At 35.4% G+C, this 19184-nt stretch overlaps 1 protein-coding gene across 1 annotated transcript in view; it reads right to left on the minus strand.

Annotated features, from left to right (window-relative positions):
* fstl5 (follistatin-like 5) overlaps positions 1-19184 on the minus strand; it is a 390165-nt gene that overhangs the window by 311077 nt on the left and 59904 nt on the right. The window contains exon 2 of the mRNA XM_087280661.2: positions 10625-10662. The gene's annotated coding sequence lies outside the window, so the exon portion shown is untranslated. The remainder of the gene's footprint in view (positions 1-10624; positions 10663-19184) is intronic.

The following is a 19184-nucleotide window of genomic DNA, read 5'->3' on the forward strand; positions in this document are numbered from 1 at the left end:
CTAGCACAAATGAAGCACAAACATACAAGACTATTTTGGTTAAATTTGCAGCATGTCGGGGGGCTGGTGACATCATCGCCCATACTTCAATAAATAATATTTTAACAACAGAAACAGCACAGGAGGAAAGCACAGAGGAATGAAACTATTTAGGGTGAATTTGAATTTGATGTGGGGGAGCTGTGTGACCGCTAAATAACTTACAAATATTATTTTAATATCTCAAAAACCAAAACAGCACAAATATTTTTGTAACACAAACCAGCACAAACGAACGAGACTATTTTGGATAAATTTGCGGAATGTCGGAGAGGCTGATGACATCATCATCCATAATTCAATATGTAATATTTTAATAGCGGAAACAGCACAAACTGAACTTCTACCGGCACAAACCAGCAGAAACGAAGCACAAACCAACAAAACTTTTTTGGGTGAATTTGAAGCAGGGGGGGGGAGGGGGGGGCTGCCCTGCCCAACTGCTAAATAACAAATTTTATTTTAATATCTCAAAAACCAAAACAGCACAAACAAATATTTTTACAGCACAAACGAACGAGACTATTTTGAATAAATATGCAGCATGTCGGCGGCTGATGACTGTCACAATCACAAATGATCATAACTCCATAGATCGCTGGATCTCTCTCACTATAACTCATGGACTACAATTCCGCCATTTCTGGACTACATTTTCATACATGCACTCCGGTCACACTTACACATGCTTCCTCATCTAGACTGATTACTCGCACCACCTGAGGATTGTCAGAGACTGATTGCATACACTATTTAAGCTGCACACTCACTCCCATTGCTGAAACTTGTTAACTGTAAAGTAACACTACAACACGTTTTCCTTGTCTTGTTTCTCCGTGTTTTGACCTTATGTTTCTCCGTGTTTTGACCTTATCTTATGTCCTAGTTTATCCTTATGTCCTTGTTTGCCGCCTGCCTTGTGACCTCTTGCCTGTTATTCGACTACGATTCTGGACTGTCTCCATATACCTGTTTACACCAGTATTGACCATTGCCTGCCTGACTACTCATTAAACCTGCATTTGGATCCTACTTCTGTTGTTTATGTCACTCCCCATGGTTACAGATGACAATCATCGCATAATTCAATAGGTAATATTTTGGTCCCACTTTATATTAAGTGGCCTTAACTAATATGTACTTAAACAGGAATTAATAGTTTGTTACAATGTACTTATTGTGTAAATACATGTATTTATTGAGTAATTATGCTTGATTAAATACCGGTATGTAATTACATCTGTAATTAACTTCTGTAACTACATTTGTAAATACACTGCTGACCATTCCCTACACCTTAACCCACCCTTAAACCAACCCACACCACCAAACCTGTCCATAACCCAACCTCTATCCCAACTCAAGAGCACCACAAGTGTTCTCAAATACATTATAAACACAGTAAGTACATTGTATTTATTTTTTGATTCAAGTACATAGCAGTTAAGGACACTTAATATAAAGTGGGACCAATATTTTAATTACAGAAACAGCACAAACGGGTATTTCATCAGTGCAAATCAACACAAACAAAGCACAAACGAACAAGACTATTCTGGTTAAATTTGGATGACATCATCACCCATAATTAAATGTGAAATATTTTAAGAAGGTTTAAGAAATCGGGTTTCTACACAATTTCATTGTCACCTATAGTTTGGGTTAAATGTGGAGATGCTCATGTTCAAGAGTTAAAAACCTCTCCGTAATCCTGAAATTGACAGACTGAAAATGAAATGAGTAAGTCTGATCTCCAGCGCTTTCAGCTCGACCGCAAAACGTTCAACATTCACAGCAAAACCATTAACACCCAGAAGACACTTCATCCGCTGCCATATTCAGAGCATACAGCTAATAAAGCACATCATCAGAATACACACAGCCTGAAGTTACGTGTGCTGTAATGAGCAAATGACATGCATGAGCTGAGATGTGGAGACTGGAGAACAGCTGCAGGAGAGGAAAACACAGGTGAGACATTCAGGCTCAACACCGAACCACACACTGCTCCATTGAGGAAGCTTTAATAGCTAGCTGCTTGGTTATTTTTGTACTTCCAAAAATATTACACCAGCATGAATGAACGGTAAACACCTTTGCAAATTATCGGTACACAAAAGGCATAGGCTTTAGAGATTTTCAGTCCTTACATTGCAGCTTACTAAAAATTTAATATAATGTAAAATGCTCATTAATATTACTAAATAGTAACAGGATAAAAAAGTATATATATATATATATATACAGGGCTCAAAATTGCGACCATTTTGGTTGCATATGCGCCCGAAATTTTATCTATGCGACCTCAAAATATATTTGGGAGCATTTCTGCGAGTGCTTAAAATTGTTGTGTGCGACCAGTTTTTACTGCAAAATGTTCAGCACATGCGCAGATTCGGGAGACATTCACGCAGAATGCATCTCTCTAAGCTCTTTGTCTGCACTTGAAACGGGAAACGCAGTGCTCAGGAATGGTTTAAAACAGTTGTCATGTCATCTTGCTGCAGTAACAAGTCCGTAATGCTTGCCCCACCTTCGCGATCTTCTTATTGGCCCACCACTGCTCTAGCACTGAACGCGAATGATTGGTTAATGTCAGCTGTCAATCACTCAGCCAGCACCTTCTTGCTTGGGATGACAGAGAGAGCTACTACCGCGAAAATATCTTCTTTTGTGTGTGTTCACCAATTGAAACAAACAAACAGGCAAACGAACTCATAAAAGTTTGGAACTACTCATAGATGAATAAATGCTGACAGATTTTGTTTATATATAATTTTTGGGTGAAGCATCCCTTTAAGGCAAAATTCCCTGAATGTGCTTCCATACAGTGGTAAAGAACATATTCATCAGCACTTCTGAGCAATGAGACACGCAAACTAGTCAGCCATCTGTTCTGCTGTCACACAGACACAAACACACGTGCGCGCACACACACAAGCACACACATGCGCGCGCACACTCAGCTGGTCTCCTGCCAAACTCTATCAAACTTCACTTTAGCATTTTTACAGATGCACAGAGCTGCTCTCTAGTGTAAAACAATCACTGCTTCTCACTGCAATATCACTTTTTTTTACTGTAATTACAAATCTAGAATTTCTTCACACATTTCCAGAAATGCATTGGAGAGAGAGAGAGAGAGAGAGAGAGAGAGAGCACATTCACACCAGCACATGACATTGTGGCTATTTTTATAACCAGAGGGTTTCTTTAAGTAGCCCATCTATTTATAAACACGCATATTTTACTTATTGAAAAAAGAAATTGTTTTAATTAAACTCCACTACATGCTTTTCTTACCTAAAGTTTAGTCTTGTTTCTGGTCCAAATATCTAAAAAATAATAAGCCTTTTATAGACAAGCGAAAACAATGTGTTAAACCTTTATTTTCACTGCATACATGACGAGGCAAGTTTATTTATATAGCACATTTCATACACAATGGCAATTCAAAGTGCTTTACATAAACAGGAATAAAAGAGACAAGTATAAGAAAAATACAAACAAATAATAAAAATGATAAAAAAAAAACTGATAAAAATGTGTTAAAACAGGTTATAAAAGAATGAAAAAGAAAGGAAAGACATAACAGTGTGATCTGTGGGACGCAGCATAGTGCTCATTCAGTAAAGGCACAGCTAAACAGATGTGTTTTCAGTCTTGATTTAAACGTGATTAATGTTGGAGCACATCTGATCATTTCTGGTAGCTGATTTCAGCAGCAAGGGGCGCTGTTAGTAGCTGAAAACTCACTTTGTTTTTGACTTATATCTAAAAACAATGCCTTTTTTTACCTGGCGAGAAAAGGCTTTTTGATTTAAGAATTTTTTTAAATATCTGGATTAGAAACAAGACTAAAAAAGATTTTATTTTTATTTATTTATTATTTTTTTTAAGTGTGCTCAAATCTTGTAAAAGGCCCTTGTATAACACTTACATTTACATGATGCTGAAATCTAAATGTGTTTTATACATTTAACATGTATATAAGTTTCATTCCTACTCACAACAACAACAACAACAAAAGTAAATACCACAAGAAAAGCTACAGTAAAGGTGTGATAGTTCTGAGACGGATCCTGCATACTGAAAGCCATCTTCCATTTTCTCTGCCCACTTTCTGCCTTGAAAACCACAGTGTGCGAAAATAAAAGATAGATGAGTCTGGTGTCTTGAGAGAGTGAGAGAAAGCAGAAGGGAGAGAAAGACAGACCACTAGGAGCTATTTACAGAGTTTCAAGCAAAAGGCGAGTCTTCGGTAAAGAGTCCTTTTGGAGACAGAGGCTTTACTTTGAGGCCTTCACTTCTGACATGGTTATCACTTTCCAGAGCCCACTATTATCTGTCAGCAGCGGGAGACTGAGACACAAGCAGAACTCTACAGCTCACACTGTAGTCTACAGTGGATCAAGTACAGCTCAGACCAAGGCTACAATAGGTGTCACATGATGAATTTGAGTAACTACAGTGGGGGAAATAAGTTCTGAACACATACTTTTTCTAAGAACACATATTTCTAAAGGTGTTGACTTGACATTTTCACCAGATGTTGGCGACTACTAAAGAAATCCATATATGAAAAGAATACTTTACATATGAAGTCATGTGAAATAAAATGAAATGACACAGGACCCAGCTAGCTGACTCAAATCCGGCCCACACCAGACACTTGCATCCGGCCCACATACCGCATGGAATGATGGCACTTGGGCGCTTTGCTCCTGTCTGCGGGTCTGGGCCACAATTAAGCCACATCAATATCATATATCAGCCAGAATTCAACCAAATAAACCAGAACTGACCCTATTCTAGACCATAGTTTGCTTTTAATCTGCCCCAGATCTGGCCCACACCAGACACTTACATCTGGACCACATACCGCATGGAATGATGGCACTTGGGCGCTTTGCTCCTGTCTGCGGGTCTGGACCACAATTAAGCCACATCAATATCATATATCAGCCAGAATTCAACCAAATGAACCAGAACTAACCCTATTCTAGGCCTTAGTTTGCTTTTATTCTGGCCCAGATCTGGCCCACACCAGACACTTACATCTGGACCACATACCGCATGAAATGATTGGACTTGGGCTGTCTGCTCCTGTTTGCAAAATCTGTGCCACAATTAAGCATAAGCCAAACCACGTATCAGCCAGACTTCAACCAAACGAACCAGAACTGACCCTATTCTAGACTGTAGTTTGCTTTTATTCTGGCCCAGATCTGGCCCACACCAGACACTTACATCTGGACCACATACCGCATGAAATGATGGCACTTGGGCGCTTTGCTCCTGTTTGCAAAATCTGTGCCACAATTAAGCATAAGCCAAACCACGTATCAGCCAGACTTCAACCAAATGAACCAGAACTGACCCTATTCTAGACCATAGTTTGCTTTTAATCTGGCCCAGATCTGGCCCACACCAGACACTTACATCTGGACCACATACCGCATGGAATGATGGCACTTGGGCGTTTTGCTCCTGTCTGCGGGTCTGGACCACAATTAAGCCAGATCAATATCATATATCAGCCAGAATTCAACCAAATGAACCAGACCTGACCCTATTCTAGGCTGTAGTTTGCTTTTATTCTGGCCCAGATCTGGCCCACACCAGACACTTACATCTGGACCACATACCGCATGGAATGATGGCACTTGGGCGTTTTGCTCCTGTCTGCGGGTCTGGACCACAATTAAGCCAGATCAATATCATATATCAGCCAGAATTCAACCAAATAAACCAGAACTGACCCTATTCTAGGCCTTAGTTTGCTTTTATTCTGGCCCAGATCTGGCCCACACCAGACACTTACATCTGGACCACATACCGCATGACATGATTGGACTTGGGCGGTCTGCTCCTGTTTGCAAAATCTGTGCCACAATTAAGCATAAGCCAAACCACGTATCAGCCAGACTTCAACCAAATGAACCAGAACTGACCCTATTCTAGGCCTTAGTTTGCTTTTATTCTGGCCCAGATCCGGCCCACACCAGACACTTACATCTGGACCACATACCGCATGAAATGATTGGACTTGGGCTGTCTGCTCCTGTTTGCAAAATCTGTGCCACAATTAAGCATAATCCAAACCACGTATCAGCCAGACTTCAACCAAATGAACCAGAACTGACCCTATTCTGGGCCACAGTTTGCTTTTATTCTGGCCCAGATCTGGCCTATTACTTCTAATAATGGATTAAACATTGGTAAACATCAGTGAATTATATTATTTCATCACAGGTTGTGTCTCACTTCATTTTGTTTGCTGTATTGAACAAACTTGTCAAGCAAAGTTCTAAAAAGCAACAGAAAAAATGTATATAATGAGGTTTTGGGCTATGAGACCCAACAAAAGCATCACTTTTCTCCATGATGGTGACTTTAGTCTATGTGGTCCACATATGTTTCAAGAAAACTGGGCCACATTTGCCATATCTCCTCTGAACTGCTTTAGGCTCACAGCCACATTAGCCAGGGCTAGCTGTGCCAAATATTTGCCAAAAGTAGCACACATTTGTTTAAGGATAACTGGGCCACATTTGCCATATCTTCTCTGGGCCACTATAGGCTCAAATCCACATTAGCCATAGCTCACTGTGCCGAATATCGCCAAAAGTGTCCCACATATGTTTTTAAATAACTGGGCCACACTTTCCATATCTTCTCTGGGCTACTATAGGCTAATGGCTGCATTAGCCAGAGTTTACTGTGCCAAATATTTGCCAAAAGTGTCCTACATATGTTTTAAAATAACAGGGCCACATTTGCCATATTTTCTCTGGGCCACATTAGGCTCACAGCCGCAATAGCCAGAGCTTACTGTGCCAAATATTTGCCAAAAGTGGCCCACAAATGTCTTAAGATAACTGGGCCACATTTGCACTTACACATGTGAGCCACTTTAGGTTTAGACCCAGATTACCCTTAAATGACTATCCCACTAATTTGCCAAATGTGGCCCACACTTGACCTCTGTCGTTTGGGCCAAATGTATCATTTTCCACATGGGCCACATTGGGCTCATATTCAGATTACATTTTGCCATAAGTGCCAAATCTTTGCCTTAAATGGTCCATATATGAATTTGAATCTTTGGCCCCCCTTTACCATTGTACAGTTGGGCCACTTCAGGCTCACATTTATTTTGTCTGGGCCGAATGAATACCACCAGTGCCACATAACTGCCTAAAGTGGCCCACATTCGTATGCTATCTGGGGAAAAACGTATTGAACACATGAAGAAAGGGAGGTGTAGAAAAGCAGTGACAGCCCTGACAGCAGCTGAAATCTCTCAGTAGTTCTTCAGCAACCCTCTCCCCTTCCTCATTGTGAATGAATATTAGCTGCTTTAGTCCAACATCTACATTAGCAGGATGATGAAGATGAAACCAGAGAGGACATTTTAGCAAGACAATGATCCGAAACAAAGCCAACGAAACTCTTAAATGCTTTCAGAGAAAGAAAATCAAGCTATGGAATGGCCAAGCCAATCACCTGACCTGATCACCTGTATTCAATAGAAAATACGAAATCAAGATCAGATTTGATAGACGAGAACCAGAACCATCAAGATTTTTACACTGATTTGTTTTGTTTTATTTTTATGTTTGAGTTTTTTACCAAAACCTAGTTTAATTCCATGTCAACAGCTCCTTTAAAAATATTTTTCCCAAGAATAATCCAATAAAACCAATAAAAACATCAGTGATGCGCCTGCAAACACACACACACACACACACACACACACACACACCTAGATGATTATAAATGAATCATTGTAAATATACAGATTATTATTGTTTTTCTTACTGTTTTATCCTAAAAATTTACAGTTTATTCAGATCTATTTTGTATTGATTTGAATGAATAATTAATGTTGAATAATAATATAATATATAGAATTTTAATGTGATATATTGAATAATATGATGTATGGTTGATATTTTATTTAATTATTATATATAAATATCATCTTCTTTTTTTTTTGCTACTACTTTTATTTGCCGTGTACTGTTTTGTTTTGTCTTTTTTTATTATCATTATATATGTGTGTTACTTTTTATGTAAACTTTATAACTGCTTTGGCAATACATTTGTAACAATTGTCATGCCAATAAAGCAATTATTGAATTGAATTGAATTGAATTGAGAGAGAGAGCAAGCAGATACCCCGGGTCTCACACTATACAACTCCGGTGTGAAGTTCTTGCTGTTTGCAGATGATCTGATGCTGCTGTCGCCAACACAACGGGGTCTACAGCAGCAGCTAGATATCCTGTGTACAGCTTCTGTCGGATATGAGGCCTGACCGTTAACCCAAAGAAAACCAGTTAAACCCAGATGTCAGGGAAAGAAACACAGCTTCACCCTTGGTATGACAAAAATTTAACCTGCCATAGCACATACCTTGGGTTGACAATAAGTGCTAATGGAAAACTAAATTTGGCTGTGAATGAACTGAAAGAGAAAGCAAGAAGGGCCTTTTGCGCCATTAAAAAAATCAACACAAATAGAAATTCCAATTCGAATCTGGCTCAAAATCTTCCAGTCAGTGATTGAACCTATAGTTCTATACAGGAGTGAAGTGTGAGGTCCTCTCCTCAGTCATGAGTTCGATAAGTGGGATAAAAATCCAGTTGAAAGCCTACATGCAGAATTCTGTAGGAGCATACTTAGGGTACAGAGGATCACACCATGCAATGCATGCAGGGTAGAATTAGGCCAGTATCCTCTACTCATGCGCATTGAGAAACGATCCATTAAATTTTGGAAACACAGTAAAGTGAGTAACCCCAACTCTTACATTTTAAAGCCCTCAAAAGCCAAGAAATGGACATTGAGAGAGAGAGAGAGAGAGAGACAGAGAGAGAGAGAGAGAGAGAGGCATAAAATATACATGGCAAATAAGAGATAGCAGATTCAGCTAAAACAATAAAGTCATATTTTATTCAACAGAAATTGTTTCACTTTTTGGGGGGAAAAGGCACTTTAAAAATATGGAAGATAAAAATACAATGCAATATTTAAGAAACAAACTGCTTATAGCTGAAAACAAACTATAAAGCACAAATACTAAAATATATTCTTCAAAAATATACATTGTGACCCTTGCAGGTTTCTCTGGTTGCTATTTTTCCCTGCTCTGAGCTGTTTTGTTTGACTGATAACCTATAGCTGCTGGAAAATGTCATCAGCACAATGTTTTTGGTCGGCTGCTTTGCAGAAAGAAAAATGAAATTACATTTGGCAATCAAACTTCGCTGCTGGTGGGGAAGATGCTCTTTATAAAACACAACAAAACAGCTTTCAACATGAATCACGGCTTTCATGGGTCCAGCTCATGTTTGCTTTCTAAATCACACATGTCATGACTGGAAACGCACTGCTGAGGGCACATTTTTACAGAAACTATATATGACTTTTGTTATAATTCTTACAAAAATTTATATATTTTTATCATTAATATAAAATATAGTTGTTCTACTTCAAAATTACTTTTCAGTTCAATAACTATTGAAAAAGCAGAATTCCATAAAAAAAAAAACAATATCTAAAAAATGCATCTGTTTCATAGGACTTACAGTGTATGCAGGCATATGAGTATTAACATTGCACATATTTACATAATTGCATATGTTTTAATTGAATATATGTCAAATAGCTATGAGTGCATATTAAACACTTTGATTCAATTAGCCTATTTGTTTCAATGGAAAGCGACAATGTTTGAAATGTACATCTTAATCATTAAAAAGTCCAATAACTTTATTAATTCACATGCATTTCAACATTAAAATAGCAACAACATGCCAGTTAGATTTTTTAGCTCAGTCTGGTGGCACATCTTACCCCTGAGCAACAATGTTATATTTTACATACTTAACCAACTAAACTAACTAACTAACTAACTAACTAACTAACTAACTAACTAACTAACTAACTAACTAACTAACTAACTAACTAACTAAATAATAAATAAATATTGTTTTCATTTATATATTATTTATTTTATTTACATTTATTTTTTTATTTATTGTATTTTTTAACCACACAAATCAAAACACTGATGAATCAATAAACCTCTCATTAACAAACATGTGTAAAAAATGCCTTTCAACATAGTACAATATTGTACTATACAAAAATATATAACAAATAACTTCTAATAGTTGAAATATTGTTTAAGACACAATAAATAAAATGTACGAATAAAAAAATAAAAAAATAATAAAATATAAAAATAAATAAATAAACAAATAAATAAAATTAAATATAAAAATAAATAAATAAATAAACAAATAAATAAATAAAATGCAAAAATAATAAAATAAATAAATAAATAAATGCATTTCCAAAACAAAAAGACACACCTTTTTTTTTTTTCCAGGGTCACTGAAACTAGTGCATTCTCAATAAAATATCTAGCTTTAATCTTTTTAACACAATTCACAGGGAGAGTTGTTGGCAAAAAAAATTAAGCCATTTCTTTCCAGTGATTCCATTAATGTACCTGGCATGTTTTGCTTTGGCAGTCGACCTGTATCATGAAAGCATGAAATTATCCACTCACTTGGCATTTCCACAGAGTCCATGACTCCACGCACACACCTGAAACAAGAAGAAAAAAGAACTGAACAATACAGGCGTCAGGTGCAGTTTCATTCATTAATTGCTGCCACATTTTCAAATGAATGCCACAGTGTGTACACAAATTATGTGTATTTTTTTTATTCACATGTTTAAAAATCAAAAACAAATAATAATAATAATAATAATAATAATAATAATAATAATAATAATAATAATAATAACAACAATAATAATAATAATACAAAAATGTATAAAATATTTTTATATATTTATTTATTATATAAGTTTTTTATTTTTATTAATTTAAAACCTATTTTAACACAATTTAACCAATTTTTCGAATATATATATATATATGTATATATATATATATATATATATATATATATATATATATTTTTTTTTTTTTTTTTTTTTTTTTACATTTTTTAACATTTTTATTATTTGTTTTTTTTTTTGTTCTTATGCTTGTCTTATTTGCAAAACACGTTAAAATTGCCACTGTGTATGACATGTGCTATATAAATAAACTTGCCTTTCCTTGCCTTGACTATTATAATAAAAATATTATACCACCCAACAGGTTTTCTGCTCTATTCTGCAAAGAAAAAAAAAAAATGTAAAAAAACGAATAAAAATAAATATTAAATACATATTAAATAAATAAATAAATAAACACTACAATGTGCACACACACACATTATGTAAATTTACTTTATACTACTATTCATAATAACAAAAATCTACCAGCAAACTGGTTTTCATCTCTGCACTGTAAAAAATTTATATATATATATATATATATATATATATATATATATATATATATATATATATATATATATATATATATATATATATATATAAATTAAAACAATACATGTATTATGTATATTAATAAACACATTATGTGCATTTACTTTATGCTATTTTTTTACAAAAACAAACAATAAAGAAATAACTAATTCTACATTAATTACATATATATACATATATAGTAAAAATATATGTTTAAAGTAAAGATGGATGGATGGATGGATGGATAGATAGATAAATAAATGTCACAGTGTCCACACAAATTGAGTGCATTTACTGTATTCTATTTTTTTAAAATAAAGAAACAAATACACTCTCACAAATTCATCTCTACACTGCAAAAAATAAAAACATATAAAATAAAATGAAATAAATAAGTAAAAATATCCAAAAAAAAAAATCTAATCAGGAAACACTTTCCAGACAAGCAAAAAATAATGTTTATTTTCAAAAATAATATAGAAAAAATGAAGTGTATTTTCTTTTAAAACAAGCAAAATAATCTGCAAATAAGGTATAAGATAATCTTATTTCAAAACAAAAACAATATTATTTTGCTTACCCCACTGACAGATTATTTTGCTTGTTTTAAGAAAAAAAATAATAATAATTTTGGCACATCATTTATGAAAACAAGCCATTTTTTTTTTTTTTTTTTGACTTGTCTAGAAAATGCTTCTCGATTTTTTGATTCTTGATTTTTAGATTTTCAGACTAGAAACAAGACAAAACTAAAAAAAACATTTTATTTATTTATTTTTTTTTTGCAGTGTAGCTGTAAAACGGAGCTGAATTACAGCAGACTCTTGCTTAAATCTAATAAATGGTATAGTAGTCACTGGAGCCTCGGCAAAGCAAGTAAAAGCTCAAACCTTTCAAATCAAACATTTAAGCAAAAGTTCACTGAGGCTAAAAGCTGACTTTCATTTCACCCCGTGTGCTGAGGATTATGGGGTGTCATCCTGATACAGCTGTGTAATAAACACCTTTAGGTCACACATTCATCACGTTTATGCAGCAGTGCCAAGGAGCTTTATAATACCTGGGGAAAACTGTCCTATTAGCATTTTCATTGCATTCAATGGCAGCTCACTACACACTGCAGCTTCTGCCATCTTCATATCTTAGACATACATTATACAGTCAAAGTTTTAAAGTTGATATGTGACCAGTTACTTTGAACATGTAGGAAAAATGCCAAATACAACAACTACTATGACAACAACAATTATTGTTATTATTATTATTATTGTTATTAATTGTTCTATTAGTTTAGTTTATTTTAAACTTGGTCCCAGAAAGGAAATGTTTCTTCTTTAAGACAACAATTGCATGCATACAACAATCATAAAATAACAACACTCATCAAGACAATAACATAAGTTAAAAGTTTAAAAACCAAATAAGCCCCATACGAACTACTGCAGGTCATTCTGGGCAACCACTTCAAACAATACTCCCATTTAAACTATAACTGCCATTGGGATAAGTGACTTATTTTAAGCCTTTCTTCGTGCTTTAGAAATTCTAAACCTGCGTCCCGATGGTAACAATTCTAATGCCGAGTGAAGGGGATGTGTAATATCTTTAAAAATCACAACAGCTGTTTTTTTCCATACAGGAGTCAAATATAATCTGCAGTGAATGTTGTTTGAGAACAGTTATCCTATTTGCCTGATTGATTGATTTGCCTCAATCGCAGTCCTCGTCTGCCTCAGAAAGCAGATCTCACGTAACGTTTGTGAGAAATACATCAGTAAGAACTTTACCAACGAATTGTTGATGTATTTGTTGTGGAGTTGCAACAATGAGTCACACACAATATTGTTACAAAGTTCACGCACACGCACACACACACACAGCGATGACACACACACAGAGCGCAGACACACACACACACACCGCATTTAGCTTTGCACTCCTTTTGCACACATATATGACAGGATACAGCTTAATCTCCACTGCTATATGGGTATCTGTTAAAGGGCACCTATGGTGAAAAGTCTACTTTTCAAGCTGTTTGGACAGACATGTGTGTATATATAGTGTATAGACCGTCATATTGGGGTGATATAAACACACACAGTCCTTTTTTTAATTTAACAGCATAAAAACGGTGGACCAATTGGAGCGGTTTTCAGACCGACCACAACTTGATGTAGGAGTGCGGCCCCCCCCGCCCACCGAATTGATTGACAGCTTCGCATAACATGTCCTGGTAGTCACATGTATAATCATGTCAACAAGACCAGACATACGCAAAGCAACCGGGAATAAAGGTCTGTTCAGTTCGCTAGGATCATCAATCATCATCAAATGTGATCAAGAGTGAGTTTCACATGTTTAAAATGTTTTAAAACAGTGCATGTGTGTAATGAAGTACAGCGATTTACTTCAGATTCACTTCATCAGCACAGCTGCGTGTCAGAACAATTATGAAAGAAGACGTATCAATCCCGATTTGTGGACGTTAAATCAGGTTTATTTTGTACTACTAAAAAACTACTACTACTACTACTACCACCATCAAAATTTCTCCAGAAGAATAAAATATTATAAGAAATACTATGAAGAATTCTGTTAAACATAAATTAGAAAATATTTGAAAAAAACTCACAGGAGAGCTAATAATTTTGACTTCAGCGCTATATATTTCAATGACAGCATCATTCCTATTAAAAACAATCAATTTACCATCAATTTAAAATAAACATAGTTTATTAGCCAAATGAGCTTCTCCATTTCTCACAGTAACAATAAAAAAGCATAAACACTTAAAGTACTTCTAATTGGGTATCTGGGAAACTCAGCCTGTAAAGCTCATTTAAATAGAGAAATATGATAGCGATTAGGATGGCTGATCTCAGCGCACCTTTGAAACCAACCGGGAGCGTAAACAGTGAATACAGCAGAGCGCAATATTGGAACAAACGCAACACTCGTCTCTCTGGAACACACTGCAAATTAAATCCTTGGCCTAAAAACACAAGGACTGATTGTTAGCGGTAACGTGTGCTCTTTTGTTTGGGAAAGTACAGAAATAAAGCCACATGATGTTGACACAGAATGGGTTTGATCAAACTGTGTAATGTTTTCTGTCTACAGCTGCTTAATAATGCTTGTGTTTCCAATGTCTTTGCCCTAGTGTATTCATACCTATTCAAAACTTTATATTATTAAATATTAAAGTAAATAAAGTACTGGTTATCTTTATATCGAAAGAGAGAAAATTCATTCTACATTCATTCTACATTCTACTTATTTATTTTAAAGGCTCTCTTAGGTAAATTACCATCCAATCTTTCTAATTTGTTAACATTTTACCTAAATAACGAACACACTAGATCTGCTTCCTGTATTCGTTTAATTCGTGGCAAACAAGTTCAAGTTCTTTTTATGCTCCCATGGCTTGGAATGACCTGCAAAATCAGCTTAATCTTGACACATTTTCGACTCTGAGTACTTTTAAACATCTTCTGTACAACGTCTTAAAGGATACTTGTTATTGATTTTTTATGATCTGATCTTTTTATCAATGGTGATTTTGCAATTTTGTGGTATTGTTTTGTGATTTTTTATGTGCAACTTGGTGTAATAATCCTAATTATGTTCAGTAAAAATCATAATCAGTTATTATGTAGTGACTTTACGTTATTTATCTTGTATGTGCTATGTAGCTTTCTAAGGAGAGGAAGGCATGCGTGAGTATTTACAACGCTCCAACTACTTAAAAACGCGGAAACTGTGCGCAATTTCACTGCGTGTGTGTTTGCTGGACAGTCTTTCACTGACACTTACAGCAGAAGGCCCTATTTCACTGTGATTAAGGGTGCTTTCACACCTACACTTTTGTTTCGAAACCTGTCTCGTTTGCCCAGTTAGCGCAGTTCATTTGGCATATGTGAACAGGGCAATCGCGCTCTGTTCCGCGCCAAAGTAATTGCTCAGAGACCGCCTGAGTGAGGTGGTCTCGGCTCGATTGAAACGAACCCTGGAGCTGTTCGATTGCAGTGAGAAAGCGATCCGATGCGAGCGTGGTTATATCACTGTGTTTTATGGATATGTAATAGGCTTACGGCTATATGAAAAGAGAATTATGAGTATGGCGGGAAGTTTCGCGAGTCTCCGGATGCCCGCAAACGATTGATGATCTCCCGGTAATCTTGTGTCTCCCTCCCGGTCCTCAAATAGGCATCGTAGTGCACCCTTCTCACCCCTCCCCACCGCATCTCTCCTCAGACACATTGCGCGCGCACCCTGTCATTCACCATCAAACCACCACCTCTCCTGACTGCTAAATGGGACTCTGCAATATAAACCCTGACACTCTGACCAATGTGAGGAGAGTTTACTCTTACGTGACTTGTTTTAGCTCTTTTGGTCCGATTAGTAACTTTGTAATGTGAAAGCGAACCGCTCCAAGAGCAAAGAGCAACAATGTAACAATTGTAATCTCTGTTTTGGAACAACTGAATCGACTCACAGGTGTGAAAGCACCCTAAGAGAATGAAAGTAAACTCCATTTCTTTCTCTCTCTCTCTCTCTCTCGCTCTCACTGTGGCCCATTTGACCTGCTGGCGTGACTTTTTCTCTGCTCTCGGCTGTTACAGCGACACTTCTGGATACAGACACGAGCGCGTATCTACAGAGCTTTCTCCACTGTGTCTATCGTGGATCAGCTGTGATCACCGCTGCCATTTATCAGTGTTATTCATCTGTGAAGAGCGCCAATGCATAAGAGCCAATCGCAGCCCTTTCTGTAGAGCGCGTGACCAATCAAAGGGAACTCGCTAGATAAAGCCAGCGGGATATTTGCATTTGTTTATTTGCTATAAATGCTCGTGTTGTTTAAACGTACAGTTTATATGCAGTATATACACTGTAAACGATTTCTTGTTAAATTAACAGTAAGTTACTGGCAACAATTATCCAGTAGCTGCTGTATTTCATAAAACAGTAACATTACTGTAATACTAATTACATTAGTATTACATTTACTGTAAAATGTAATACATCATTTTACTGTTGTTGATTTTTACTGTAACACCAATTACAGTAGTGATACACATACTGCAAAACTGAAAACAGTATTTTATTGTACATTTTTACCATGAAGAACTACGGTATTTTAACGTTACTTTCATTATTACTGTATAGTATTTTACAGTTATTAAATGTTATTTTATTTTATTTAATAGTGCTACTTTATAATGGGTAAAAATTTTCAAAAATTGCACAAGTGTTATTTTACCTGTTCAAGAAATACAAGAAAAATAAAGAAACTGAAACTTTAACTTCACAATAAAGGTTTATTGTGTAAACCATGCTAAAACAGTGGCAATAATTCAATATAACAAAGCAACAGAACACTAATGAACAATTGATCATTAAAACCAGTCAACAATTAATGCATCAAAAATTATTACAATTTTAAAAACTTTATTTTTGAAAATACTGCTACAAGACAGGAAATGATGAAAGCCAAATGATGTGGAAAGGGACAGTGAAAAAGGGCAGCAGCACTTCTGATGATCCTGCAAAAATGACCAGCAAAATCAATCACTGAAGTAAAAACTAATCATCCCCCAAACCATTTAATTCATTCAGAAACGAAACACTGCACTGTTGTTTTTATATATATAAAGATCAGTGGGCATTGTTCTTGAAGATCGCTAGTCAGGTGTCCACACAGGTGTGTAAAAAATAAAGTCTCATCTTAACTTAATGTCCGACTCTGTATAGCTCGAATATCTGATTCCATGATCACACTACTAGTGCTTCCACGGATTTAAGAGGGGTGAACACAGTTCATTTTCACTTTAAGATAGTCATATTTAAAATTAAATAAATAAAAATAATCTAATTTAACGTGACTAATGTTAATTAAATACTTTTAGGCTTTTAACACGTATAAATCCACTTCTAACTTACAGATAAGATTGCGTTAGAGAACATGAAAGCCGTGGGTGATTTTTAAAAATAATGCTAATGATGAGTTACTGATATTTGGTTTGCATAAAACAAAGTAATCACTAAGCATTCATTTTTGGCAAAATCTGCAGAGAGGCTCAGCGACACGAGGAAATGTGTTAAAGTTGAGTAGAGAACTAAAGAGCAGTCTAGCCTACTTCATGAAATGTTTGTGGTAATATTCTGCTGACAATTTATATTACTGTATTTCAATATGCAGCAGTGATGGCATGTCAGCAAGACAAATAAACATTTTATCAAGTCATTTCATACAATTTATTTATTTATTTATTTTTTATACAAACCATCTAGTGACATTTCCTCAAACTAAATCATCATAACGTTACTGTGCACAGCATCAGTAAAACGTTGAGAATAATTTAAATACTTAATTTTTTAAAACAGTCACTGCTGATTAGAAATTAACATTAAAGCTAAGCTTACAGAAATCCTGTATGCATGACAATATAAAGATGTATTACTCACTGATGTCGAAGCACTTCCAGGTCATCAGAGATGTAGACAGGACAGAATATGTGCTATCAAATGAGCTCTTGTGCAGCCTTTGTTGGACATCCAGGTAGTATGTTCACCCACACTGTAAGAAACAAAAACAGAAACAATTTATTAAAATGTGAGGGATAGTAAACATGTTTGGTCTACAGAGAGAAGAAAATGTTTACTTTAAGCATTGATCCTAATGAATCTATTTCTGAACTACATTTAACCTTATCACGGAAACAGCATTTTTGAGCTTTTAGACCAGGGGTGCTCAACCTTGTTTGCTTTAAATTAGAATTAAAACAATAAATCTCTATGTCAAATAAAATACTTCAGATCTAAATAAAGCAGGTGCTTTTACCTAAAGGTTCCTTCCCTCCAGTTAGTTTGGCTGCAGATCCCTTCCACATCTGTGCTTTATTCGGTTCTTGTCTTAAGAGTAACTGGTGTCGCATTCCAGGTCCATCACAATCTGGGCTAGAAGGACAATATGACAAAAGACAAGGCACATATAAATAAGTCTCAGAATAAAATATTTAAAGGAATAGTTTACTATTTTGCCACTATTTACGTGTTTTAAACTAGTTTGAATTTCTGTTAAACACTAAAGCAGATATTTTGAAGAATGTTAGTAACCAGTAACTAATGACATCCATATTTGAACCAAATTTCTTTAAAAAATACGAGTTTGTGTTCAACGGAACAAATTAAATATATGACTATTTTGAAAAAAGTGGAGGATGCCAAAGATGCTATTATTTTCATTTTGGGGTGAACTGTCCCTTCAATTCAAGTGTCAAGCAATAGTCATAAAAACTGATGTGTCGCTTGAGGAAAACTAAATCAAGTATATTCTTTGAACAAGCAGAATCATTATGCCATTGTATTCAGTGATTCTCTTTTACATTTTCCCACTATAAAATGATAGCTTCAACATGCAATCCATGTTAAGACAAAAATGAATAGCATAAAATAACATATTGAACTAAACTTACAGTTTCCAGGCTGTTTGAAAAAAATATATATATGCCCAGTAAAATTGCTAATAAACACAAAGACAACAGTTATAGAAAAAAATGTTTGTCTAATATTTACTAAGCACTTGGTAGGCAAATAGCATAGCCGTGGCTGTTTTAACACCAGATTTTTTTTAATCTTAGGAACTACTGGAAGAAGAAAAAGAGGTTGTACATGAAACTCCTCACAGCAAATCTGTGAACAACTTGACATTTAAAAATCTAATCAAAATAAGG

This window comes from Danio rerio, chromosome 14, assembly GCF_052040795.2.
Source record: "Danio rerio strain M-AB ecotype USA chromosome 14, GRCz13ab, whole genome shotgun sequence".
Lineage (NCBI taxonomy): Eukaryota > Metazoa > Chordata > Actinopteri > Cypriniformes > Danionidae > Danio > Danio rerio.